The sequence below is a fragment of the Dasypus novemcinctus genome, chromosome 17, assembly GCF_030445035.2.
Source record: "Dasypus novemcinctus isolate mDasNov1 chromosome 17, mDasNov1.1.hap2, whole genome shotgun sequence".
Lineage (NCBI taxonomy): Eukaryota > Metazoa > Chordata > Mammalia > Cingulata > Dasypodidae > Dasypus > Dasypus novemcinctus.
The window spans coordinates 83,551,122-83,578,569 of NC_080689.1; the positions used below are offsets into that span (position 1 = coordinate 83,551,122).

At 39.9% G+C, this 27,448-nt stretch overlaps 1 gene segment (V, D, J or C); it reads left to right on the plus strand.

Annotated features, from left to right (window-relative positions):
• The window catches only part of LOC101436499 (immunoglobulin kappa variable 3-20-like), a 114,074-nt gene that overhangs the window by 3,684 nt on the left and 82,942 nt on the right, over positions 1–27,448 (plus strand).

Genomic DNA, 27,448 nt, shown 5'->3' on the forward strand with positions numbered 1-27,448 from the left:
CTAGGTAAGGAGGGAAGTGAGAATATGAGGCATTATGGAAAATGAAAATAGATTTGTTAAAATATATTTTTCAGAGAAAGTAAAATCATGATTTTCCTAAGGATATAAAAAATTTGTGTTAAAATTTTTATTTTACTCATGATATGAGGGTACCAGACAGAGATTATAACTTGTTGAAAGGAAAACTCAATACAGCACAGATTTATATGGAATAAAGGAATGTAAAGATGAATTACAAATGGAGACAAAATGATATTTTAAAGGAAAAAAATAAGATATTTATTTTTATTCATTTAAATTCATACTGAAGAGGATGTTCCAATATTGCAAAGGGTTAGAGTGTTCAATTTGATTTTACCTTATTCCTGAAGAGTTCTTCCCCTTTCAATTTTTAAAAATCAATTTTATTGCTACATATTTTTAAACAAATAAATTTTATTGATACATGCTAATAAAGCATACAATTCACCCAAATTGTACAATCAATGGTATTTGGCTTAATTACATAGTTGTGCATTCATCACTACAATCATTATTAGAGCATTTGTAGTCTCTAATAATGATTGCTAGGTGAGTCTGCAGGTAACCTCTGGTTTAGGCAGAGCTTGGTGCACAACAGGGACACTGGAGATTTCATGGCTTACTTTGCCCTTTCCTAGAGATCCTGAGAAGCAGCTGGGGGCAGATAGCCCTGCTCAACTCTACAATTAGCTTGGTCCAATCTCTCTTCCTATAAAAGTCAGAGGACCTGGAGGGAGAGTGGGAGCCAAACTCCCTAGGCACCAGGAGCTGCAGTGAGGCACTACTGCATCATGTCACCCAGGGACGTCTGTGACCACTACAGGGGTGCTGTGAGCATGCCCATCCCAGTAGGAGGGAAAGGAGGGAAGCGGGCAGTGGGTGCCACCTTGATGGATCTGCCTCGGCTTCCTGAACCAGAAAGGCAAGTCAGAGGAGAAAAGAGCTCTGGTACCTGCACAGCGCACCTAGCACACAGGAGAGGAAATCTCAGAGTAGCAGGATGAGAGTGGATGCAGAGATATTATTTGTTTATTGCCTGTCCCTCCCAGTAAAATGAAAGTGTTATGAGGTCGGGGCTTCTTTTTTATTTCTTCCTAAGTTAATGTCCTAAGTTTAAAAATGTTCCTGATGTTGTTTGCTTAAGTCTAGAAATATCACTGATTTTGGGTGGGAGTAAATGAAGAACCTGCTCTATGACATCTTAGGAGCTGAAACCATTTTACCTATCACCAGTAGGTGGTGAGGCTGCACTTTAGGTTACTAATTACTTTGTTATTTGACAAACTGACCTAAAGGACAGTGCTAAGGGTGACATCTAAGTATCTCGTTGCTCATTTTCAGAGATAGTATTTGCTGTAAGGGCAATGCAGGGGTCTGATTCTGGATATAATGAATAACTGGAGAGGAGTTAGCAGCAATTCTTTTGGGATTCAGGTCTCAACCAGCATATGAACAATTCGAAGACATTAGACTCTGAGAGATACATTTAATAGGTATATTTCAGATAAAAGGAATACAAGAATCATAAGTAGTTAGTTGTATTATGAATGAGTATAGCTTATTTATATTGGAGAAGTAGATTATCATATATTACCAGATAAGGCCCACCAAAGAGATGGTGATCATGAGGCAGTGTTCCTTGTCTCTGGTTTGAAGTCTTGTCTTTTGTGATGGTTGGATTCATGTGTCAACTTGTCCAGGTAATGATGCCCATTTGTTTGGTGAAGCAACCACTGGACTAATTGTTGCTGTGTAGATTTAAATTATCAGTAAATTGTAAGCAGTCAGAAGAGAGAACGTCCATCTCTACTTCTGCCTGCCAGTTTCTCCTGGGAATTTCATCAAAACCTTTCTTTGGAGTTCCCAGCTTACAGTGCTCTATAGAATTTGTATGTGTGTATCCCAACAGTCATTTTAGACAATTTTATAAGACCTTGTAATATTTTTATGTCAGTGCAAAGAAATTGTGGTTTCAGACTGTTAATTTTACATCACCATAACCAGGCTCAAACACATCTTTGTTAATCAAAATAGGAATCATTACAATAAACACATTTTTGTTTATTCCCGTAGCATAAAAATCTATGCTTTGGAATTCGAAGAACTCTTGGAAAGCATTTTCTGCACCCTGCTGGTTGTGGAAGTGTTTTCCCTGCCAAAAGTTATTAAGATGCTTGAAGAACTGGTAGTCGATTGGCAAGAAGTCAGGTGAATAGGGCAGATGAGGCAAAACATCGTAGCCCAATTCGTTCAATTTTTGAAGAATTGTTTATGTTACCTGAAGTCGAGCGCTGTCATGGAGAAAAATTGGGCCCTTTCTGTGGGCCAGTGCTGGCTGCAGGCATTGCAGGTTTCAGTGCATCTCATGGATTTGCTGAGCATGCTTCCCAGATGTAATGGTTTCACCAGGATTCATAAAGCTGTAGAGGATCAGACCGGCCAGATGAGCAAACAGTGACCATGGCCTTTTTTCTTTTTTTGGTGCAAGGTTGGTTTTGGGAAGAGCTTGGAGCTTCTTTTTGGTCCAGCAACTGAGCTAGTTGTCACTGGCAGTTGTATAAAATCCACTTTTGCCCCCGTCACAATCCGATCAAGAAATGATTCATTCTTGCTAGAGTAAGATGACGCTTCAAAATGACGAGTTTTAAAATTTTAGGTCAGCTCATGAGACACTCAATTATCAAGCTTTTTCACCTTTCCAATTTGCTTAAAATGCCATAAAATGGTCGATGTTGAGTTCTTCAACAACATCTTCTGTAGTTGTCAGAGGACCAGTTTCTATGATTACTCTCAATTGGTTGTCAACTTCCAGTGGCCGGTCAGCATGCTCCTCCTCTTCAAGGCTCTCATCTCCTTTGCAAAACTTCTTGAACCACCACTGCACTGTATGTTAGTTAGCAGATCCTGGCCAAATGCATTGTTGATGTTGCAAGTTGTCTCTGCTGCTTTTGATCCATTTTGAACTCAGATAAGAAAACTGCTCAAATTTGCTTTTTGTCTAATATCATTTCCATAGTCTAAAGTAAATATAAAATAAACAGCAATTAATAAGTCAATTGCAAAATTTCATGAAGTGAGAAATGCACATTAAAACAATTTATAACATAACTACATTTATTTAACAATATATGCCAATATCAAATGTCAATTTCAACAATGCAAAACCACAATTACTTTTGCACCAAACTAATAATTACAGATAGCTCTTGTCTTTTCTGTTTCTCTTTATATAACTAATATATCTTTTACTATCCATTTTGCAACAAAACTAGAGCCTTTCTATTAGTTCTCTCTGTTGCAGAAGGATAGGTTCCACTTTTATTTTGGTTCACATTTACTTTGTGATTTGTGTCCATCTAGCCCATAGTACATTGCTGGGTCCTTCAAAATAATGTACCCCACATGGGTAAATTCTTGACTGTCTTTTATCACTCAGATTCTTGTATAGCCTTGGAACCAGAGGTCAACTATTTATACTGTCCTTGAATAACTACAGGATAAATGACTTTAGAATTAAACATTTTTCGGTCCTTGACTTTTATAAAATTTGGACCCAAAGTTATACATGTTCTTCTCTTCCCCTCTTCTCTTTTGTCTTCTTCTATCTAATCTTCTTTAGTCTTCTTTCTTTCTTCTTTTTTTTCCCCACCCACAAGGATGTATTATTATTCTTTCACCAAGATTACTTCTGGAAACTAAACCCAGTCGTATCTATTTATTTTGGAATTTGTCTGTAAACTCACAGGTGATAAGGCACATTGCTGCAAAATCAGAAGGGTGAAGAATTTATGAGTCCTGCTAAATGGCAAGGGACACACACTTGTAACTGTGCAAAACTTCCTTGTTTATCCTTCCCTCCACCTATGTCAGCACAAAGTGTCTTTTAAAGAAACCCAATTTTAAAAGGAAATCCTTGGTGTGAAAGGGATTATAAGATGCCCCCAAACCCAGTCTATGAATTCACTTTTCCTGCTGAACGTTAGTATTCCCCAAGCATTGATATAGAGCAAGAGGCCTAGATTAAAGCTCTTGGCATAATGAAAAATCCAGCAGATGAAGCTCAAGACATCAGTTCTGGTAAGTAGTGGTGAGCTGCTCTTGTAGGGTACAAGATCACAGAGCTGTGCAGTTTATCTGTCCATGTCCTTCTGTCCTTGGACATATTAACATGGTCTCCGCCAAGTCAATACTGTAGCTGCAGGGAGCAATGGGAACTATATGGTAATTAAAATACATTATATTAATATCAGAAACTAAGTTTTTCTTTTTTAATTAAAATGAAAAAGAAAGTTATTCCTATGTTCTTCTTGGTAAATGACAAATTGAAGACCTTTCAGAGGATTCATTGACTGATATCCTGGTGTGCTGAGCCTCTTCTCCTAGGAGGAGGAGGTAAAAGAGATGCCAATACAGAAAGGACAAGTTAGAAAATGTGATGATCGTCATTGGATTCAGGTGATTCAGAAACCTGTCTCCTCGTACAGATGGATATGAGTTTCCCCAGAACATATCTAAAAGATAGTGATTGTTCTATTCATCCATAGTATTCTGTTTGCAATCAGCTTATTTGTCAGGATATGAGCTCAGAAAGAGTTTTGATAAACATGGTGACATTAGTGCATCCGAACACAAACAGAACCACAGAAGTCATTGTGCATTTCAGCTCCATGTGCAATTCCCATGCAGTTCATCAGCTTGCTTCCCTTGGACTGTAGAAGAGGTAGGTCATTAGCAAGAAATTGCAGAGGAAATCCTCTTTTGTACTATTTCAATGATTAAATTTCTTGTTCCATTCAAATTACAGTTGTTGCTGGATAAATCTTTCAAATAATGCCCCAGGAAATTAGATCACTAGGGAAATGGTGATAATTTAAGGGCAGTTTCCCAGAAGAAAAGAGCATCTAGAGGGATGAGGGATGATAGGATGGAGCCTGTACACAAATGAAATTGCACAGGCCACTTTACCAGTAAAAGTCTTGAAGAGCAGGTAGCAGCACATGGCCCCCACAGACCTAACCACACAGCACAGCAGGTACCCCAGCAATGGCCCTAAGAAAGGCCCAGCTAAAACACTGAGAAGCTGGAGCCTGGTAAGGCGAAGCCCTGTTTGTAGAGGTAGGAGCTGCAGAATGAGGAAAACAGAGGCCTGGGGCCCCTCCTGTGCTCTCTAAGGACTTCACATCTGAGGGAACCACATTGCCCTGCTGCCAGCCCCCTTGGCCCATTCCTGTCTTGGCCTAAGGGGCGGTCACTTTGAAAGGAAGTTCAGGTCGAAGATGCAGTTTGCAGAGATCAGGAGGAGGTGAAGAGGGTCACAGGTCGACATCAGCAAACCTACCATCCTAAATATATTTTAAACTTAAGGTAAAATCTCTTCATTAGATACTTGCTTGTAGTTTTAGAGACTCTATTTTTGTATTAAAGCTTCTGAGTTGTCACAAATTTAGACTCTCTGTGATGATATTTTTAACACTTATTTGCATTGGATAGTTCACCACTCACTTCCCATACAATTTTCTCCACATGCAGTGATTGCTTTGCATAGGCTCCCCCAGGACCAGGTCAGCTGCTCAGATTCTATAAATGAGCCCTTTGCAATGTGAACTGAGCAGCATCGTGCAGGCAGAGCAGCAAGATGATCTCAAAGATGCAAGTCCTCATGACTCTGCTCCTCTGGATTTCTGCTGAGAAATTTAAAAGTGCCTCAATGTCTTCAGAATAATATCATTGAAGAATTGAGAAATGATTTTAAAATGCAGTGGACATAATGCCGCTTTCCAAAATGGCCCAATTATGTGCTGTTACTTAATTAGAAACCATTAGAGAGCACATTTTAAATGATGCAGTATGTTCTCCTAGATTCAGAATTTTCTGCTGAAGTGTATTAACTTAATTTTCTAATAATATAACAGTAATTGAGAGCTTATTTTGTTTGTTGAGAGCACAGCAGAGGAACAAGTGTCTGAAACCATGTACAATTCTATGAGGATTGTGAAGGTTGTTAAAACTGGCAGAGTGTAATCAAGCCTTCTACACTCATTCATTCTGATGGTATGTCTCCCCAAGACCCTGATGTGTTGTGTGTTACCTGGGTAAGAGCAAGAAGTGTGGGAGCTGGTGATGTAATGTTCAATGGGAGAGCTTCCAGTAAGATGAAAGATTAGAGAGGCACAGAAATCACTTCTCTTACAGAAAACAGCTAGAGGACAGGCAGACATTGCCAAAATACTATTCTATGGTTTAGGGCAGTAGGGGAAGGGGGTTCAGGACCCAGAAGAGAGGGGGGTGAAGAAAAGGAAGTTCTGTGAAGAAGATCCTTGAGTAAAGCTGCATGTGTTGGCACCTAATCCTTCACCCTCAGAGCAGACAGTATTTGATCCTTTGGTCCTTGGCTGGAGGTAACAGAATTAGGGGTCACATGGATCCAACTCCTCAGGTGAAGGGAGAGGTAAGGACATAACCTAGGGCAATCCAGCTTTTAGCCAGGGAGTTTGGTCTGCTCTTTTCCATGGGTCATGCCATTCCAGGTTAGGTGGGGCCACGGAATTGCTTTTCCTGGGAGCCAACAGGGAACTAAAGATAACCTGCCTTCTCAAACACCCTTCCTACTGACCTGGATTGTTTGCTGATGATGCAAGGAGGAGGAAATATACTTCCTTCCTTAGGAAAGGAGAGGTGTGACTGGTCAAGGGAGGAGGGTAACTTCTGAGCAAGTTTGATTTGTCAGGCTTGGGTCTGAATAGACAGCCCAGAGCAGGAACTCTCCAGGATTGATTCTCCACCACTCAAGGGCAGGGTTCCAATGAACACGTAATACCCTAGTGTGTGTGTGGAGATATCAGTGAAAGTATGCCATCTGCTGGTAGGCCAGGAAAGTGCATAAAAGGAGTAAAATACATATTTTTTGCTACCTTTACTATCTCCCTCCCCAAGGCCCTTGGAAATTGTTCTTCACCCAATTACTCAGTCCAAAGTTCAGGTTTGAGCAGTGAAACAGGACCTCATTCTAAATCCCAGACAAGAGAGAGAAACTCTCAGAATAAATGCAACATGATAATTAAATGTCAAGGTATCAGTAAAATATTAAAAACCCTACTGTAAAAAGGAAGACATGGCTAAGACAAAGCAACAAATCTAAGCCCCAGACAAGACCTAAGATTTGCAATAACTAATTAATTATTTTCATATAAAGCTCCTAAATCAAATCAAGGTATTGACGGTCAATATGTCTAAGGAGATAAAGACCTTAAGAAGAAAATGAGCAGGCACAAAGAATTTGAGTGAGAAAATATAAAAGGTTATTGGAATTAAAAACAAAATAGGTAAGATAAGAAGAATATTAGAGGCAACAATAGCAGTTTTGAAATTGCAGAAGAAATACTCAGTGATGTAGAAGATAGAAGAGCTGAAAATGAAAAGAAGGAGGAACAGAGAGAGAATAGAATGGAAAAAAATTAGTTGGGGTTGCAGGAAGTAGAGTGAAAGCATAGGGAACAGCAGTGTATGTGTTATGGGAAGTTCAGAAGGAGAAGAGATGGGAAAAGTGGCAGAAAATATATTTGAGGAAATAATAGCTGAAATTTTCAAAACTCTCTAAAAGACATGAATATACACATCTGAAATGTGCAGTGTAATCTAATCTGGATAAATTCATGTAGACCTAATCCAAGATACGTACTGTTCAGAATGACAAATGATTAATTCAATGAGAAAATTCTGAAAGCAGAAAGGGAGATGGGAAACATCATATATAAGTGATACCCAGAAAGATTTATGCAGATACCTCATCAGAAACCATGGAGGTGAGGTAAGATACTGAAAGAGAAATATTGTCAGCCAAGAATTTTTTATCTGACAAATCTGTCCTTCATACAGTAGGTGAGTTTAACATATTCACGAAAAACAGAAACTAAGAGTTTGTAACAAGAATCAAACTCTTTAGGCACCAGTAAAGGGAGTTCTGCAGCCTGAAAGGAAAATACACGAAGAAAGAATGGCTTGGTGGGGAATTTAGAAATGAAGATTATCAGAAAGGGTAACCAACATTTTTAAAAGAAGGACAAAGATAAGATATGATATATAAAAATCAAAGAATTAAATTGTTTAAGTAAGTAATGATGTTATAATAATAACATTAAATGCTAATTAACCTCTCCAATCAAATGAAGAAGGATAATAGAATGGAATAAAACAAAAACAAAAACATGAGCTATCTATATGCTGTGTACAAAAGAGTCATATTAGACCAAAGCATACAAATAGGCTGATGTTTAAAGGATGGAAAATGATATTTCACTCAAAAATAAATTAAAAAAGAGCAAAGGTAATTATACAAATGTAAAAGATATTTTGCATGAAAAGTGTTGCATTAAGCCACTATAAATTAATAACAGGGACAATTCACCTGGAAGACGTAACGGACATAAATATCTATGGACCTAACCAAGGAGACTCAAAATATATGAGGCAAACTCTGCCAATACTGAAAGGAGAAGATATCTCTGCATTAATTAATAAATAGAACAACTAGACCAAGGATAAAAATATAAGCAGAGAACTTGAACAATATGATAACAAGCTAAACTACAAGATATATTAAGAAAATTGCACAAAAATGGGCATGATATGCATTCTTCTAAACTGTTCATGGATCTTTCTCCAGGAGATACCACATCTGATGTTGCCAAAGGATAATCTCAATAAATTTAAAAAGATTGAAATTATACATTGCATTTTCATGCACCATAAGTGGAATGAAGCTGGAAATCACAATATACAGAGAATGGGAATATTTGCAAATATATAGACACTAAACAATACATTTTTAAACAAACAGTTGGTCAAAGAAGAAATTGGAAACAAAATTAGTGTCTAAAGATAAATGAAAATGAAAAACTCATAGGATAAGCAGAAGTTCTGAAAGTGAAATTTTAGCCCTAAATATCTATATAAAAAAGTACAAAAGAGATAAAATCAAAGACCTGATTGATTTCCATAAGGTGGAAGGAAAAGAACAGCATACCAATCCCAAGCAAGCAGAAAGAAAGAAATAACAAATATTAGAGCAGAAATAAATGAAGTTGAGATGTTTAAAAAATCTACAGAGAAATTCAGTAAAACCAAGACATGGTTCTTTGAAAAAATCCATAAAATGAACAAACACTTAGGTAGAGTAACCAAGAAAAAAAAAGATAAAATGCAAATATATAAATTCAGGAATGAAGGGGGGATGCATTATGACTGACACCAAATAATTAAAATGGATCATAAGAGGATATTTAAATAAAACTTTGTGCCAATGCATTAGACAACCCATGTGAAATGGACAAATTCTGAAGAAGCACAAAAAACTACTTTGAATTTACATGGAGTCAAGAAGTAAATCTCAATAAAGAAATTGAATTAGTCAAGAAAAATCTACCAACAAAGAAGTCCAGGACCACTGGCTTTAAAAGGAAATTCTATCAAACATTTATAGAAGAATGAAGACCAATCCTGTTTAAACTCTTCCAAAATATTGAGGATTATGGAACATTACTCAGCTCATTTTTATGAAGGCAAATATTGCCTTAATACCAAAATCATATTAGATATTATGAAAAAAGAAAAATAAAGACCAATCACTGTCTTGGCAAGAAAAAACCAGCAGATGAAGCTCAAGGACAACAGTCTGGTAGGTAGTGGTGAGGTCCTCTTGTAGGGCACAAGATCACAGAGCTGTTCAGTTTATCTGTCCATGTTCTTCTGTCCTTGGAAGTATTAACATGGTTTGTGCCAATTCAATACTGTAGCCTCAGGAAGCATCGGGAACTTTATGATAATTATTAATAAATTATGACATAATAAATTCAGAAACCCAGGTTTTCTCTTTTATTTAAAATCTAAAATAAAGTAATTCCTCAGTTCTTTTTGTCAAATGACAAATCAAAGACCATTCAGAGAATACATTGATTGCTATCCTGGTGGGTTGAGTCTTTCTTCCTAGCAGGAGGAGGTAAAAGGGATTCCAATACAGAAAGGACAGATTAGAAAATGTAATGATGGTCATTGGAGTCATGTGAATCAAGGGCCCTGCCCCCACTCATCCAGATGGAAAAGAATTTCTCCAGAACATATCTAAGTCATACAGTGATTGCTCCATTTATCCTTTGTAGTCTGTTTGCAATCAGCTTAATTGTCAGGGCATGAGATCAGAAGGAGGTTTTATGAACATGGTGACATTAGTGCATCTGAACACAAACAGAATCACAGAAGTCATTGTGCATTTCAGCTCCATGTGCAAGTCTCATGCAGTTTGTCAGTTTGCTTCTCCTGGATTGTAGAAGAGGTAAGTTATTAGCAAGAAGTTGCCGAGGAAGCACTCTTTACTACTATTTCAAAGAATAGAGTTTCTTGTTCCATTCAAATTACAGGTGTTTCTGGCCAAATTTTTGAAAAAGCATCCCAAGAACTAAGGTCATTAGGGGAATGGTGAGCAATTTAAGGGAAGTTTCCGAGGAGAAAAGAGCATCCAGAGAGGTAAACGATGATAGGATGGAGGCTGTCTGTATACAAGCGAACTGGTTTGGGGCACTTTACCAGGAAAGCAGGAGACCATCAAATGTTTGCCAAAAGTCTTGCAGAGCAGGTCGCAGCTTGTGGGCCCCACAGACATCCCCACCCAGTGCAGCAGGTGCTCCAGCCATGGCCATAACAGATCCCCAGCTAAAGCACTGAGGAGCTGGAGCCAGGGAGGTGAATCCCTGTGTGTAGAGGTAGGAGCTGCAGTAGGAGGAAAACAGAGGCCTGGGGGTCATTCTTGTGGTCTCTGAGGACTTCAGATCTGGAGGGAACCACACTGCCCTGCTGCCAGCCTCCTTGGCCCAGCGCTGTCTTGGCCTAGGGGCCAGTTACTTCCAAAACAAGTACAGGATGAAAGTGCAGCTGGCAGAGACTGGGAGGAAGAGAACACGTGGCACGGTATGACATCAGCCAGCCCTCCAGCTGAAATATATATCTATATACTTTCTCCATTTTATTACCTTTTAGAAAAAGATACATAGATCCCACAAAATGTTACATTAAAAAATATGAGGTTCCCACACACCCCACTCCTCACATCCCACACTCCTTCCACATCAAATACTTCTTTCATTAGCAGTGTACATTCCTTGCATTTGATGAGTACATTTTGGAGCATTGCTGCACAGCATGGATTATAGTTTATGGTATAGTTGACAGTCTCTCCAAGTCCTTTCAGTGGGTTATGGCAGGTTATATAATGTCCTATATCTGTCTCTGCAATATCACTGAAGACAACTCCAAGCTCCCAAAATGCCCCAATACCACAGCTCTTTTTCCCTCTCCCTGCCTTCAGCAATTCTCCATGTTCAGTTTCCCTTTTCATTATAGGCACTCCTCTTTTTTATTCCTACAACTCTGCACTGCTTACATGAGTTTAATATTCATTCTCTGAGGTCTCATATGGTTCTTCTGCTAACAGTTACTATCAATTCTACTATTATACTGTGGAGAGCACTGGAAAGCAGGCTCCAAAGTTCACAGGAAGAATGTAGATAAAGAAGGAAGTGCCTCTGGGAAAGGTTATGTGCTGAACAAAATATGCTAAGTGTGGATAAGAATTCCAGGAGAACTGCTATCAGAGGGCTATTGAAAAGAAGAATAACCATTTGCAGAGACCTAGAAATGAGCTTCCCCAGAGAACTGCTGAATGTGATGATGCCACTTAAGTTAAAAATAATGTGCCTGATTAAACTGGGTGTGTGAGGTAGCTGCTGTGCTCCTGCAGTCTCCTCACAGCCCACCTGATCATGGCTATTTTGTGTCCTTCATTTCTTTACCCTCTCAGATCCCTCTCAGGATGGCGTGGAACCTGTTCAGCTGCAACTGAACTGGGCGTGTCCCAGCATTATACTTTTTTTTTCATAACCTCCTTTGCTTTGCCTGGCCCTAATTTTTTTCCTTCAAGGGAACTTAGACAACAACAAGGAAATAGAATAAGAGGAACAAAGTGTCAAAGAGAAAACTTAACACACACACAAAAACAGCACCTAAATAAAACCCAAGACTAGAGGGAGAAGCTAATCAACTGAACCATCCCATTAAGATAAAATGATGACCAGACAGCAGCAAAAAATTCTGAACCATACCAATAATCAGGAAGACACGGCCTAGTCCAATGAACAGGAAGAGGAGCAGAGCATCACTTAATCAAAGCTTTCCAAACAAGTATCATGCATCGACAGAATGAGGTGAAGGAAAAGATTAAGGATATTAAGAACACACTTGGAGAGCATATTGAAGAAATTGTAAAACACTCAAAAAGGTAATGGATATGATGGAGATGAATGGCACAATCCAAGAAATCAAAAATACACTCTTAACAAATAAAAGCATATTTGAAGAGGCAGAGGAAAGAAATAGTGATGTGGAAAATAGTACATATAAAATCAAACAGATAGTAGAATTGGTAGATCAAAAGATAGAAAAAATCTAGCAAGGATTTAGGGCTCTGAATGACAACAGAAAATGCACAAACATATGCATTATAGGCATTCCAGAAGGAGAAGAGAAGGACAAGGGCACAGCCATGGTTTGGGAGGAAATAATGGCTGAAAATTTCCCAAACCTACTGTGGGAGGTGGGTGTACATGTCCAGGAAGTGCAGCCCATCCCAAGCAGTACAAAACCCAATAGGCCTATACTTGGGTGACATGTACTTGTCAAATTGTCCAATGCTCAAGGCAAAGAGAAAATACTGATGGCAGCAATGGCAAAAAGAACCATTACATGCAAGGGAAGCTCAATAAAATTAAGTGATGATTCCTGCTGATTGTAGCAGGAAGCCTGTGTGAGAGCTCTCCTCCCAGATTCAGATGGGACCCTGGTGAACCAACTCACCACAGAAAGTAATGACTTTCAGTTTTTTTGAGAGAGAGAACCAACACATTGCCAGGAACCCTAATTATGCTCTTGGAGGCCTGCCAAGCACTTCCTATTGTCCCCCTGCGTTAGGAGTGCTGCACAGGACTAGTTACTAGTCTGACTCTACTTTCTCTTAGACCAATTTTCCCTATCCCAGGGAGCTAGGTAAATCAGGCTACCTCAGCAGATTCGCCTCTCACCTCTTCCTAGTTTCTCCTCAAGCCAGCCAGTATGCTGCTCACAGCTCAAAAAGGGGGTCCATACATTTGAACCCACACTCATCAAGCTCCTCAGCACCCTGCACTAGAACCCTCCCACTCTCGGAGTTTGTCTGAGACCAGTGGTGTTCGGGACCACCAGGTTTCAGGGTTTTGGGAACAGTGGGTTTGGGGAATGTGTGTTCGGGGAAGGTAGGTTTGGGAAACGCAGTTTCAAGGATCACGGTTTCATTGAATGCCATGGCTTCCTGCCCCAAGAGAGGGGCTTTGCCTTCCCGCAGCTCCAGAAGCACCAGGAACTTGGGGTTTTACCTTGACCGTTTTGTTGCACTCTCTCCAGACTGATGTCCAGAAGTGTTCTGCTTTGTGGGTTCCCAAAACACCTCACTCAGGCAGGATTTTGTCCTCACTCAGCTGTTTTTCGTAGAAGAGATGATGTGGGTGCACTTAGTCCAATGTCATCTTGCCCCACCTCTGTGCTGTGGGTTTTTCATAAATGTCCTTAATCCTGTTGAGAAATTTTTCTTCTATACGTATCCTTTGAAGCATTTTTATTAAAAAAAAAAAAACGATGCTGTATTTTTGTCAAATGCCTTTTCTGCATCAATAGAGATGATCATTTGGTTTTTCTTCTTTTGATCTGCTAATGTGGTGTATTGTATTTGTTGATTTTTTATGCTGACCCATCCTTGCATGCCACAGATGTAACCCACTTGACCATGGTTTAAAATTCATTTGATGTGTTGCTGAATATGTTTTGCACCTATTTTGTTAAGGATTTTAGCATCCAGGTTCATTAAAAAGATTGATCAGTGGTTTCTTTTCTGGTGACATCTTTACATTGTTTTGGTATTGGGGTTATGGTGGCATCATAAATTGACTTGGATAGACAAGGTTCCCTCCACATCTATTTTTTGGAAGAATTTAAGTAGGATTGCTATTAGTTCTTTCTGCAATGCTTGGTAGAATTCAGCTGCGAAGCCATCTGATCCTGGACTTTTTTGGTTGGAAGGTTTTTGGAGACTAATTCAATATTGTAACTTGTGATTGATATATTGAGTTCATCAGTTTATTCTTTACTCAATGAAGTTTCCTTGTGTGTTTCTAGAAAGGTGTCCATTTCATCTCAGTTAGCCATCTTCTTGGCATACATTTTTTCAAAGTATAGCCTTTTTTTAAACAATTTTTTATTCATTTTTTAAAAATATTACATTCAAAAAATATGAGGTCCCATTCAACCCCACTACCCCCACCCCACCACTCCCCCCCACAGTAACACTCTCTCCCATCATCATGAAACATCCATTGCATTTGGTAAGTATATCTCTGGGCATCGGTGCACCTCATGGTCAATGGTCCACATCATACCCTATACGCTCCAATGTTCCAACCAGAGGGCCCTGGGAGGACATACGATGTCCAGTAATTGTCCCTGAAGCACCACCCAGGACAACTCCAAGTCCCAAAAATACCTCCGCATCTCATCTCTTCCTCCCATTCCCTGTGCCCAGCAGCCACCATGGCCACTTTTCCCACACCAATGCCACATTTTCTCTGTCGACCTTGGATTGGTTGTGTCTGTTGCACATCTATGTCAAGAGGAGGCTTAGATTCCACATGGATACTGGATGCAATCCTCCTGCTTTCAGTTGTAGGCACTCTAGGCTCCATGGTGTGGTAGTTGACATTCTTCAACTCCATGTTAGCTGAATGAGGTAAGTCCAATAAATCAGAGTGTAGGAGTTGAAGTCTGTTGAGGCTCAGGGCCTGGCTATCATATTGTCAGTCCAGAGATTCAAATCCCCTAGATATATCTTAAACCCCAGCACCAACTACAATTCCAGTAAAGTAGCATGAAAGTCTTGTGAAAAGAGATCCCATCTGTGTCCAGCTCCATCACGCAGAAACACCAACTCCAAAGAAGGGCCAACTGACATGGCAGTGAACCCCATCTGCCATGACCATAGAACCTGTGGGTCTCTTTTGCCCTCAAAAGAACCAATACCTGGGGTTGTATCTACTTTATCTGTCTCTGAGACTCTGCTCAGGTGTGCATAGAGCAATCCTTCTGACAACCTCCAGACTCTTTTTTAGAGACTCATAGCCATACAAACTCATTTCTCCTCTCCATTTCCCCCTTACATTAGGTCAAACAGCATTTTAAACTCCTGTTGTTATATGTAGACAGGGAGATTCTGCTGGTCTGCATTAAACCTTTAATTCAAGGTCATTTTCTTGTTGCATCATCAGCTGGTACTTGGTAGTGATCCCTCGGTGCCAGGGAGGCTCATCCCCGGATGTCATGTCCCATGCTGGGGGGAATGCATTGCATTTACATGCTGAGGTTGGCTTCGAGACTGGCCAAATTTGAGTAACATGAAGGCTGTCAGGAGGAAACTCCTAGGCACGGTTCTGCTCTAGGCCTTGTTCTTATTTCAGGCATATAGGCTCACAAGCATAGTCATTAGTATCAGGGGTTCACTGTTGGATCTTCATTCCTTCCTGGTCCTTACTGTTGCACCTGGGGGACTGCCACTGCTCCCCTAGGGACCACGACAGAGCACCCCTGGCCAGGAACCCAGTACCCCCCCAGCTGTAGTTTTTAATTGTTGCCACTATGAGTATATCCAAACATTACCATGCACCCTGGACATATGCCCTGTATAACTCCCTGTCAACCATATATCACCTGTCAAAAACATCCTATACCAGTATTCCTCCGCTGCCATTGTTGAACCACTCTGTGATCCAAAACTTCCTGAAAAGTGAAGCTCAGTATAACGTCAGACCCCTTACTAGTAAAATGGAATATAGCAATGGGCTTAAAGGTTAGATATAGAATACTTATTGATTTGGAAAAATTCTACATCCTAACTTTTTCTTTTCTTTTTTCCTAATTATTGAGCTTCTCTTCATAAGAGCCTTAGATCACAATAATTCATATATACAATATACAATATTCCCACACATCCACCATAAAACCTTTTCCCTGCCACAGTGATATTCTTATAACTTATTCATATCATATTTACTGAAACTGATGTACAGACTCTGAGACAATAGCTTTCCAACAAGGTGACATCTGTGCTTACATTGTGGTCCATAGTTTATGATATACAATTTTCTAAATTTTTAGTTATCCTATGTTTTACATTATGGTTTACATTATTAGCCTGTCATCCCCTATATGTTTTTGGTGTAATATTACATGCTTTATATCCATCCTTGTGTACTCTCGTGAAACTCCTCTCTTACCCCCACATTTACCTTGGTTCCATCAATTCAACATCCATTTTCCCATCCCCTTGGGGCCCACAGTGGCAGCCAATCTCCATTTCCCGAGGAGCCACATCCAGAGATACTTGCAACAGTGTGCAGGGCATGACTTGCTCAACTGCCCTAATGTCCTGAGAGCCATCCTTTTTCTCGAGAGATACAGTTCCCTCTTTTTTGATGGCATTAGTCCTCCCCAGGATTGAGTCCACCCCCACTCTCACTACTTGGGTCTCTATCCAATGGTACAACCCACCCAGCAAAATGAGCATTCAGACATTCCCCAGGAGTCCGTCCTGTGTCACGCCATCCCCTCTGAGCATCCTAAACAGGTAACCCTCTCAATTATATTTTGATACGGTTTTCTCAACATTTTACTCTCAACCAACACCTGACACTCTCCTATGTTTGTATGTTGCTCCTCCCTCCCCCCAATTTTTTGGGCATTATTACGCATCCTCCCATCCCCAGCCCCCCTCAAACCCGCAAAGCCCCACCCAAAGGCAACCCCTTGCCCCCATTTTCTCTCTTCTTTCTGCTGATACTTACCATCAGCTCATCATAGATTTCACCCCTGCAGACGTTGGCTCACATCATTCCTCCACCCCCCGATTTCCTGTAGGCCTATCTGCGGTCACCCCTCGGGCTGAAGTGTGGTTTGCTGGCCTGGCGGGGGAGCGGCCGCGGTAGGCCAAGCCGCTGCCCCCATAATAGGGTGGCTGGTCGGACTCACCGCCACCCCTGAAGGAAGCTCGGCATGGGCGCAGAGTGCCCTCGGGTCTCCCCTTCTCGGCAGCCATGCTTCCGCGGCCACCCCTCCTCCCGGATGGCGCCACACGATGCCTTGTGGGGCGGCACCCTTCTTCTTCTTTCTCCCTGCGCAGGCGCAGGGCGGAAAATTCCAGTCTGCCCTTTTCCCCTCCCCCGACAGCAGCAACAGCCAGGCGTGGGCGGGAAACTCAAGTCTGCCCTCCACCCCAGCAACAGCAGCCACCAATCCCTAAACCCTGCCCCTTCCCCCAGCAACAGCGACAGCCAATCCCTAACCACCACCCCTCCCCCGTCCAGTACCACCCACTGACCTTTCGCCAGCAACCAATCAGAACAGGGCGTGGCTTCGACCAATCAGCCTTCCCCAGCCCCTATAAAACTGTTGCCTCTCCCTCAGTAAGGGGGACTTGCGTGTTTACCTTGTCTCCACGGTAGTTTTTCTGCTGTGCGCCCTCCAGTCCTGAGAGCCCCCGACAAAGGCCTGGCCTCCCTTGTCCCCAGTTCGTCGCCTGCTTCTCCGGGCGACCCCTTCATCACCTGCTTCTCCGGGCGACCCCTTTGTCGCCGGCTTCGCCGGGCGACCCCGTCAGCCGAACCGCGCAACCCCTTGTGAGACCGATCCCTCGTCTGCTGCCGGACCGACCCCTCGTCCCAGGTGGGACCAACCCCTCGTCCCAAGCGGGACTGACCCCTCGTCCAGAGCTGGACCAACCCCTCGTCCGCAGCCAGACCCCACCTCTACCGACCGAGCAAGCCGCCGCACCTATCTTCCAGTCTCTAGCTCTCTGAGGCAGCTTGCTTATTTCATATCATTGAGGTCATGTAGTATTTGTCCTTCAATGCCTGGGTTGCTTCACTCAGCATAAGGTTCTCAAGATTCATACATGTTATCATGTGTGTTTGTAGTGTATTTGTTCTTACAGCCGAGTAGTATTCCATTGTATGTATATACCACATTTTATTCATCCACTCATCTGTTGATGGGCATTTGGGTTGATTCCAACTTTTGGCGATAGTGAACAATGCTGCTATGAACATTGGTGTGCATACCTTGGTTTGTGTCTTTGTTTTCAGTTCTGCTGGGTATATATCCAGCAGTGGTATTGCTGGGTCATATGGCAAATCTATGGTTAGTTTTTTGAGAAACCGCCTAACTGTCCTCCAGATTGGTTGGATCCTTTTGCATTCCCACCAGCAGTGGATGAGTGTTCCCATTTCTTCACATCCTCTCCAGCATTTGTATTCTTCTGTTTTTTTCATAGCTGCCAATCTTAAGGGTGTAAGATGGTATCTCATTGTCGTTTTGACTTGCATTTCCCTGATAGCTAGAGATTGGAGCATTTTTTTTCATGTGCTTTTGAGCCATTTGTATTTCTCCTTTGAAGAAGTGTCTATATAAATCTTTTTCCCATTTTTTAAATGGGTTGTTTATCTTTTTGTTTTCAAGATATAGGAGTTCTTTATATATGCAAGTTATAAGTCTCTTATCAGATATATGGTTGCCAAATATTTTCTCCCATTGTGTGGGTTCCCTTTTTACTTTCTTGACAAACTCCTTTGAGGTGCAGAAGGCTTTAATTTTGAGGAAGTCCCATTTATCTATTTGTTCTTTTGCTGCTCGTGCTTTTGGTGTGATATTCATTAAGCCATTTCCTATTACAAGATCCTGTAGATGTTTTCCTACACTGCTTTCCAAGGTCTTTATGGTCTTGGCTCTTATATTTAGGTCTTTAATCCATCTTGAGTTGATCTTTGTATAAGGTGTGAGATGGTAATCCTCTTTCATTCTTTTACATATGGATATCCAGATCTCCAGGCACCATTTGTTGATTAGGCCATTCTCTCCCAGTTGAGAGGGTTTCGTGGCTTTATCGAATATTATATGGCTATATATATGAGGTTCTATATCAGAACTCTCAATTCAATTCCATTGGTCTGTGTGTCTCTCCTTATGCCAATACCATGCTGTTTTCACTACTGTAGCTTTGTAGTATATTTTGAAGTCTGGTAGTGTGACTCCTCCAATTTGGTTTTTCTTTTTCAATATGTCTTTGGCTATTCGGGGCCTCTTTCCTTTCCAAATAAATTTTATAGTTAGTTTTACTAGTTCCTTAAAGAAGGCTGTGTTGATTTTTATTGGGATTGCATTGAATGCGTACATCAGTTTTGGTGGGATAGACATCTCAATAATATTTTGTCTTCCTATCCATGAACAAGGAATATTCTTCCATTTATTTATTTATTTATTTATTTATTTATTTATTTATTTATTTATAAGACTTTTTTTTTTAAAGATTTATTTTTTTTATTTATTTAGTTCCCCTCCCTTCCCCGGGTTGTCTGTTTTCTGTATCCTTTTGCTGCATCTTGTTTCTTTGTCCTCCTCTGTTGTCATCAGTGGCACAGGAAGTGTGGGCGGCACCATTCCTCGGCAGGCTGCCCCCTCCCTGGTGCTGGGCGGCTCTCCCTATGGGTGCACTCCTTGCGCATGGGGCTCCCCCATGCGGGGGACACCCCTGCATGGCAGGGCACTCCCTGCATGCATCAGCACCGCACATGGGCCAGCTCCACACGGGTCAAGGAGGCCCGGGGCCCGAACCGCAGACTTCCCATGTGGCAGACGGACGCCCCAACCACTGGGCCAAAGTCCGTTTCCCTCTTCCATTTATTTAGGTCTTCTTTGATTTCCTTGAACAGTCTTGTATAGTTCTCAGTGTATAAGTTTTTTACACCTTTAGTTTAATTTATTCCTAAATATTTGATTTTTTTATTTACTATTGTGAATGGTATTTGTTCCTTGATTTCCTCCTGATCTTGCTCATTATTGGTGTACAGAAATGCTACTGATTTTTGCACATTGATCTTATAACCTGCAACTTTACTAAACTCATTTATGAGTTCTAGAAGCTTTGTTGTAGATCTCTAAGGGTTTTCTATGTATAGGATCATGTCATCTGCAAATAATGAAATTTTGACTTCTTCCCTTCCAATTTGAATGCCTTTTATATCTGGTTCTTGCCTCAGTGCTCAAGCAAGTACTTCTAAGACAATGTTAAATAGAAGGGGAGACAGTGGGCATCCTTGTCTTGTTCCTTACTTTAGAGGAAAGGATTTTAGGATTTCTCCATTGTAAACAATATTGGCTGTAGGCTTTTCATATATACTTTTTATCACGTTCAAAAAATTTCCTTGTATTCTGATCTTTTGGGGTGTTTTTATCAAGAAAGCGTGCTGTATTTTGTCAAATGCTTTTTCTGCATCTATAGATATAATCATGTGATTTTTTCCCTTCAGTCTGTTTATATGGTGTATTACCTCGATTGATTTTCTAATGTTGAACCATCCTTGCATACCTGGAATGAATCCCACTTGGTCGTGGTGTATAATTCATTTAATGTGTTGTTGAATACAATTAGCAAGTATTTTGTTAAGTATTTTTGCATCTAGGTTCATTAGAGAAATTGGTCTGTAATTTTCCTTACTTGTGGTGTCTTTGTTTGGCTTTGGTACTAGCATAATGTTGGCATCATAGAAGGAGTTTGGCAATGTTCCTTCTGTTTCGATTTTTTGAATAGTTTCAGCAGGATTGGTGTTAGTCCTTTCTGGAATGTTTTGTAGAATTCACCTCTGAAGCCGTCTGGCCCTGGGCTCTTCTTAGTTGGGAGATTTTTAATGACTGATTCTATCTCTTTTCTTGTGATTGGTTTGTTGAGATCATCAATTTCTTCTTTCATCAATATCAGCTGCTTATGTGTTTCTAGGAATTTTTCCATTTCCTCTGAATTGTTATTTTTGTTGGAATATTGTTTTTCAAAGTATCCTCTTAAGATAGTCTTTATTTCTGTGGGGTCAGTGGTGATATCTCCTTTCTTGTTTCTTATTTTGTGTATTTGCATCTTCTCTCTTTTTTCTTTGTTAGTCTCACTAAAGGTTTGTCAATTTTGTTGATCCTCTCAAAAAACCAGCTCTTGGTCTTGTTTATCTTTTCAAGTGCTTTCTTATTTTCTATTTCATTTAGTTCTGCTCTTATCTTTGTTATTTTCTTCCTTCTTCTTCCTGTTGGATTACTTTGTCATTTTTTTTCTAATTCCTCCATGTGTAGTTAGTCCTTCAATTTTTGCTCTTTCTTCTTTTTTGATGTATGAATTTATGGCTATAAATTTCCCTCTCAGTACTCCTTTTGCTGCATCCCATAAATTTTGGTATGATGTGTGATCATTATCATTTGTTTCAAAGTAGTCGTTGATTTCTTTTGAGATTTCCTCTTTGACCCACTGTTTTTGTAAGAGTGTCCTGTTTAATTTCCAAATCATGATGTGAAATCTGGGCCTCTGACCCTTGCAAATTTCCAGCTTCACTCCACTGTGGTCAGAGATATTATTTTGTATGATTTTGATCTTTCTGAATTCATTAAGCCTTTCTTTGTGGCCTAGCATATGGTCTATCTTGGAGAATGATCCATGTGCACTTGAGAAAAAAGTATATCCTGCTTTTTGGGTGTAATGACCTATATATGTCTATTAGATCCAACTCCTCTAATATACTGTTCAAATATTTTGTTTCTTTAGTGATTCTCTTTTGAGATGTTCTGTCCAGAGTTGATAGTGGTGTACTAAAATCCCCCACTATAATTGTAGATACATCTATTCTTTCACTTAGTTTTTCCAGCGTTTGCCTCACGTATTTAGAGGTGACCTTGTTAGGAGCATAAATATGTATGATTGTTCGATCTTCTTGACAGATTGTCCCTTTCACTAAAATGTGGTATCCTTCTTTGTCTCTCACAATTGTTTCACATTTAAAGTGTATTTTGTCTGATATTAATATAGCTACTTCTGCCTTTTTTTGGTTATTGTTTGCTTGTATGACTGTTTTCCAACCTCCATGAGTCTGTGGATCTCACATGTGTCTCTTGTAGACAGCATATAGATGGGTCATATTTCCTTATCCAATGTCCCAGTTTGAATCTTTTGATAGGTGAGTTTAATCCGTTGACATTCAGTGTTATTACTTTCAAGGAATTATTTGTGTTAGCCATATTTTGATTGGACTTTCGTTTGTCATATTTTGTTTGCTTTTTTCCCCCCTTCTCTTTTTGTCTTTTTTGTTGCTCTTACACTCTCCTCCAACTCTGCCTGTCCTGTTTTTTCCTTTCTTCCTGCAGAACTCCCTTTAGAATTTCTTGAACAGGAGGTTTCTTGTTGGCATACTCTTTCAGTTTCCGTTTATCTGTGAATATTTTGAACACTCCATCATTTTTGAATGCTAGTTTAGCTGGATAGAGTATTCTAGGTTGGAAATTTTTTTCCTTTAGTACCTTGACTATATCATACCGCTGCCTTCTTGCCTCCATGGTTTCAGATGAGAAATCTGCACTTAATCTTATGGAGTTTCCCTTGTATGTGATGTTTTTCCTTTCTCTTGCTGCTTTTAGAATTTTCCCTTTCTCTTGAGCATTGGATAATTTGACAAGTATATATCTAGGAGTGGGCCTGTTGGGGTTTATGATGATTGGGGTGTACTGTGCTTCTTGGATATGTACTTCTGTCCCTTGCAGTAGATTTGGGAGTTTTCAGCCATTATTTCCTACAACACTCCTTCTGACCCCTTTCCCTTCTCTTCTCCTTCTGGGATGCCTATAATATGTATGTTTGAGCATTTTGCATTATCATTCAGGTCCCTAAGTCCCAGCTGGATTTTTTCTATCTTTTTATCGACCAATTTTACTATCTGTTTGATTTCCAATGTACTGTCTTCCACATCACTATTTCTCTTCTCTGACTCTTCTAGTCTGCTGATATTTGCTACAAGTTTATTTTTGATTTCTTGAACTGTGGTGTTCATTCCCATCATATCTGTTATCTTTTTGCATATGTCTGCAATTTCCCCTCCAAGTGTTGTCTTCATGTTGTTAACCTCTTCCTTTACTTCATTAAATTTGTCAGTGATAAATGTTCTGAGATCTTTCATTACTTGTGTGAAGTTCTACTCCCCTTCCTGATTTTTAGTTTGTTCATTGGATTCAGGCATGTTTTCCTGATTACTGGTTTGTTTTGTAGATTTTTGTTGCTGTCTGGTCATCATTTTATCTTGACAGGTTTAATCAGTTCCTTAGCTTCTTTGTCTAGTCTTGGGGATTAATTAGCTGTTGTTTTTGCGTAAGTGTTATATCTTCTCTTTGTCACTTTGTTCTTCTTATTCCAATTTCTTATTGCTGGTTGAGTTCACTTTAAAGGAAAGTATTAGGGCCAGGGAAAGGCAATTGTGTAAGCAAGGAAAAAGTGTAAAGTAGTATTGGTAATAAATGTTAACAGAGCAACAATATGAGATCTGGGAGGAGGGATATTAGATTCATGTACATTGTGTAGAGTTATAGCAGTAGGTAGAGTACCTATAATGAGGTAGTTGACTGAATATGGGAAGAATATGGTATGAATTAAAAAGCTAGTATTTTCGTGAGAGAGGGAAAGAGAAAAGAAAGGCTATAGTTTCAAGAGTGGATTACAGACAGAAAACAAAACAAAGGTATTAGAAATTAAGATTTAGACACTTTGTGGATCAAAGAAAGGGAGGTGTAATATAGGAGAGACAGTAGATGATGGAGGATATCAAGATGTAGGGGAAAGGGGATAGTGTAGGCAGCCAAAATCAATTCACACAGAAATGAGGCAGTCAAGGATGAGGAAACCCAGCAAATGTGAGGTGTTCCCTGCAGCACCTTCCCACCAAATTGATGTCCAGACACCTCCAGCCATGCAAAAATCCTGAAACAGCCTGGTCCCAGAGAACCTCCAATGCTGTCCAGCTGCTTCTTTGCAGGAGAGACCATCAGGTAAGCTCACTTAGCCACCATCTTGCCCCACCCTCCACAAAACCTTTTTAGGCAGCAATAAAGAAAGAAAAAGGAATGCGAAAAAAGCAAAAATTAATGAAATTTTAAAAAAGAGTCTATCCCATATTTTAAAAATTTGTCTTTATTTTTTAATATTACTTTAAAAAAATATGAGGTCCCCATATAACCCCCACCCCTCTCACCCCACTCCTCCCCCCATAACAACAATCTTCACCATCATCATGAGACATTCATTGCATTTGGTGAATACATCTCTGAGCACCGCTGCACCTCATGGTCAATGGTCCACATCACAGCCCACACTCTCCCGCATTCCACCCAGTGGGCCATGGGAGGACCTACAATGTCCAGTAACTGTTCCTGCAGCACCACCCAGGACAACTCCAAGTCCTGAAAACACCCCCACATCACATCTCTTCCTCCCACTCCCTACCCCCAGCAGCCAACATGGCCATTTTCTCCCCAGCAATGCCACATTTTCTTTGATTACTAATCACAATAGTTCATGAATAGAATATCAGTATTTTATACTTTAAAATTTTAAAAAACGTATTTATATTACACAAATGTTATATAAAAGATATTGCTCCCTACCCCTTTGACATTTTCACACATTAACAACATACTTTGTTTTTGTGGTACCTTTCTTATCATTGATGAACACATTTTTGAACATTGCCAGTAGGCATGGATTTTAGTTTACATTGTAGCTTACACTACAATTTTGTAAATTATGACGAGGTATATGATGGCCTGTATCTGTCTTTGCAATGTCATTCAGGATGATTCCCACATCCTGAAAATGCCCACATAGAACACAGGTTTTTCCCTCTCCCTTCTCTCAGAAACTCCTGTTCCCACTGCCTCCACATCAATGAGAAAAATTCTTCCATTGCTGGAATCACGTCTATAGTAGAATAACAGTAAGTTTACTCTAGTCCATCATTCATTCTCCAATCTTGAGGATTCTTGGATGGCTATGCCCACTCTGCCTCCAATTGTGAGTGGGATTAGATCCTATGGGGCAGATGGATGGGACTATCTTGCTTGCAGTTGCAGACTTGCCTTGTTCCTTGAGATATTTTTTGTCCATCATCATCTCCTTGCTAGTTGTCCTGAGTGAGTCCAATGAACTGGAGAATAGTTGTTTTTAAAAGTTGAGATAAACAGTTACAACTGGTCCATGGACAGCACAAAGATTTGTCTCTTGGGCATACACCTATCAGCTCTAATATTAACTCTAAGTTCAAATAGAAGGGATAGTAGAGCCATGTGTAGGGAAACTGCAACTGAGTCCATCTCTGTCACACTAAGAAGTATACATTCCAAACTTTTAAAAATCATTATATGACTTCAGTGAAGGAGATGATAGAAAAGCTAGTTTCTCAGCTGCACTGAAATGTTAGTGGCTTCCACTCTGTTTGCATCTTTGGAGTGTTATTGGTTGTAAAATTACTCAGAACTACCTGCTAAAATGAAAAATTAATTCTAACTCTTGTTCCAGGGATTCTCATAGTACATAACCTAAGCTTCAAACTTTTCATTGAATTAATGTTCCCCTTGGATCAGCCCCATTCTGCTTTCACACTCTGTTTCATTAGTCTTTCTTAAATACCCAGGACCATCTTTTCCCAAGTCCTCTTCATGTTCTGAAGTGCTCTTCCCTGGGCTTTAAAGGACAGCCCCCTCCTCCTTTCATGCATTAGGCCAACTGTCCCCTACTTGAAGACAATATTTCCTTACTCCACATTTTAGGTGGACCCCTCTGGGCAGTTACACTGCATGAGACATCCTTTTTTATCATTCTGTCATCCAGGATAACTTTAAATTTTTGAATGTGTGTAAGAATGGGAAGGGAATTATGCTGCACAGATGCAGGAAACCTATCAATTAAGTAGTAGAAATTCAAGCAAAATAAGCAAACTTAAGAATGTATATTAAATGCAACTTCATGGAAGAGGAGAAAAAAGACATGAGTGTAAAGAGCAAAACTGAATTATTAATATTTGTAAACACAGATACTTGGTGTTCTAAGAACAGGGTGGATTGTAGATGAGAAGGAATGGCCTCCCTGATGATGTAGGCGTCTGCAGCACCATTCCTGAATGCTGGGAGGGGACCCACTCCTAAGGTAAAGTGCTCATAGGAGACAAACTACAGAAAATGAACTTATTAATTAGAATTAGAATAATACATGCCTTAGGACATTCCCCATCAAGGAAAACCTCTTAGGAACTTTTGAAAAAGTCTGCAGGAAAAGTTATACTTATGAGAATGAAAGAATTTTTTACCCATACAATTGTTAAAGTGTCCTAAATTTTCTCTTAGCTCTGACTGTTCATGCAGAGGGTTGATCCTGAAATGAACCAGGTTCACATGGCCCTACCTTTCCTGAGAAGCAGCTTAGCTCAGAGGAGGAAATCTCAAAGAAGCAGGTTAGTAGTGGCTGCAGAAATGTTACTTGCTTGTTGTGTAACCTCCCAGTAAAACGAATCATTCTACTTGTTCATAATTTAATGTCCTATGCCTAGAAGTGTTCATGATATTGTCATTTGCATAATTCTAAAATATTATTAGTTTTGGGTAGAAATATATGAAGAAATGCTCTATCAGACCTTGGGAGCTGAAGCCATTTTATCTATGACCACTAGGTGGAGGTGTTACACTTCAGGGCTCCAAATCACTAGTGATTTTAGAAAGTGGTTGACTTAAATGATAGTCCTCTCCCTGGTTGTTGTTATGGGGGGAGAAGTGGAGTGAGGGAGGTGTGGGGTATATGGGGACCTCATTTTTTTTGAATATAACATTAAAAAAATAAGGCCAAAAAAAATTTGATAGTCCTAAGGGTGACTTGTAAGTATTGGGTGACTTATTTTTGGGAGTAATACTATATTAAGGGCAATACAGATAGCTTGTTTTGGATATATTAAGTGAGGTTCCTTTGGGATGTTGAAGAGGAGCTTCAAATATCTGTTTAAAATTAAGAATAGACTGAGATAGATACACAACACGTGCACTACCTCTTAATCTATCCAATGATATGAACGTATTCCACCTAGGTTTTGGCATCATATTTATAACATTTAATTAAATTATGATGTTACACTTACAGATGCATTTATTTTCTTACAAATTTCTTTTGTTTTCAAGATGAGTGCAGGTGATTTGAAAGATATAATTGTTGATAAAATATTTCATTTTCTGAATTGTGCTAAATATAGTTAAAAATTTTGGTTGTTAAGTTGATTTCTCGTCTTTTGCTAGAGTGTAGTTACATTTCCTGTGGTCATGATATTTTTATCCCCTTCCATTATTTATCTTTACAACTCACTGCACAGGAACGTTTCACTTTATATTCTCTATTCATTTGCATAGACTCCTTTGGGAC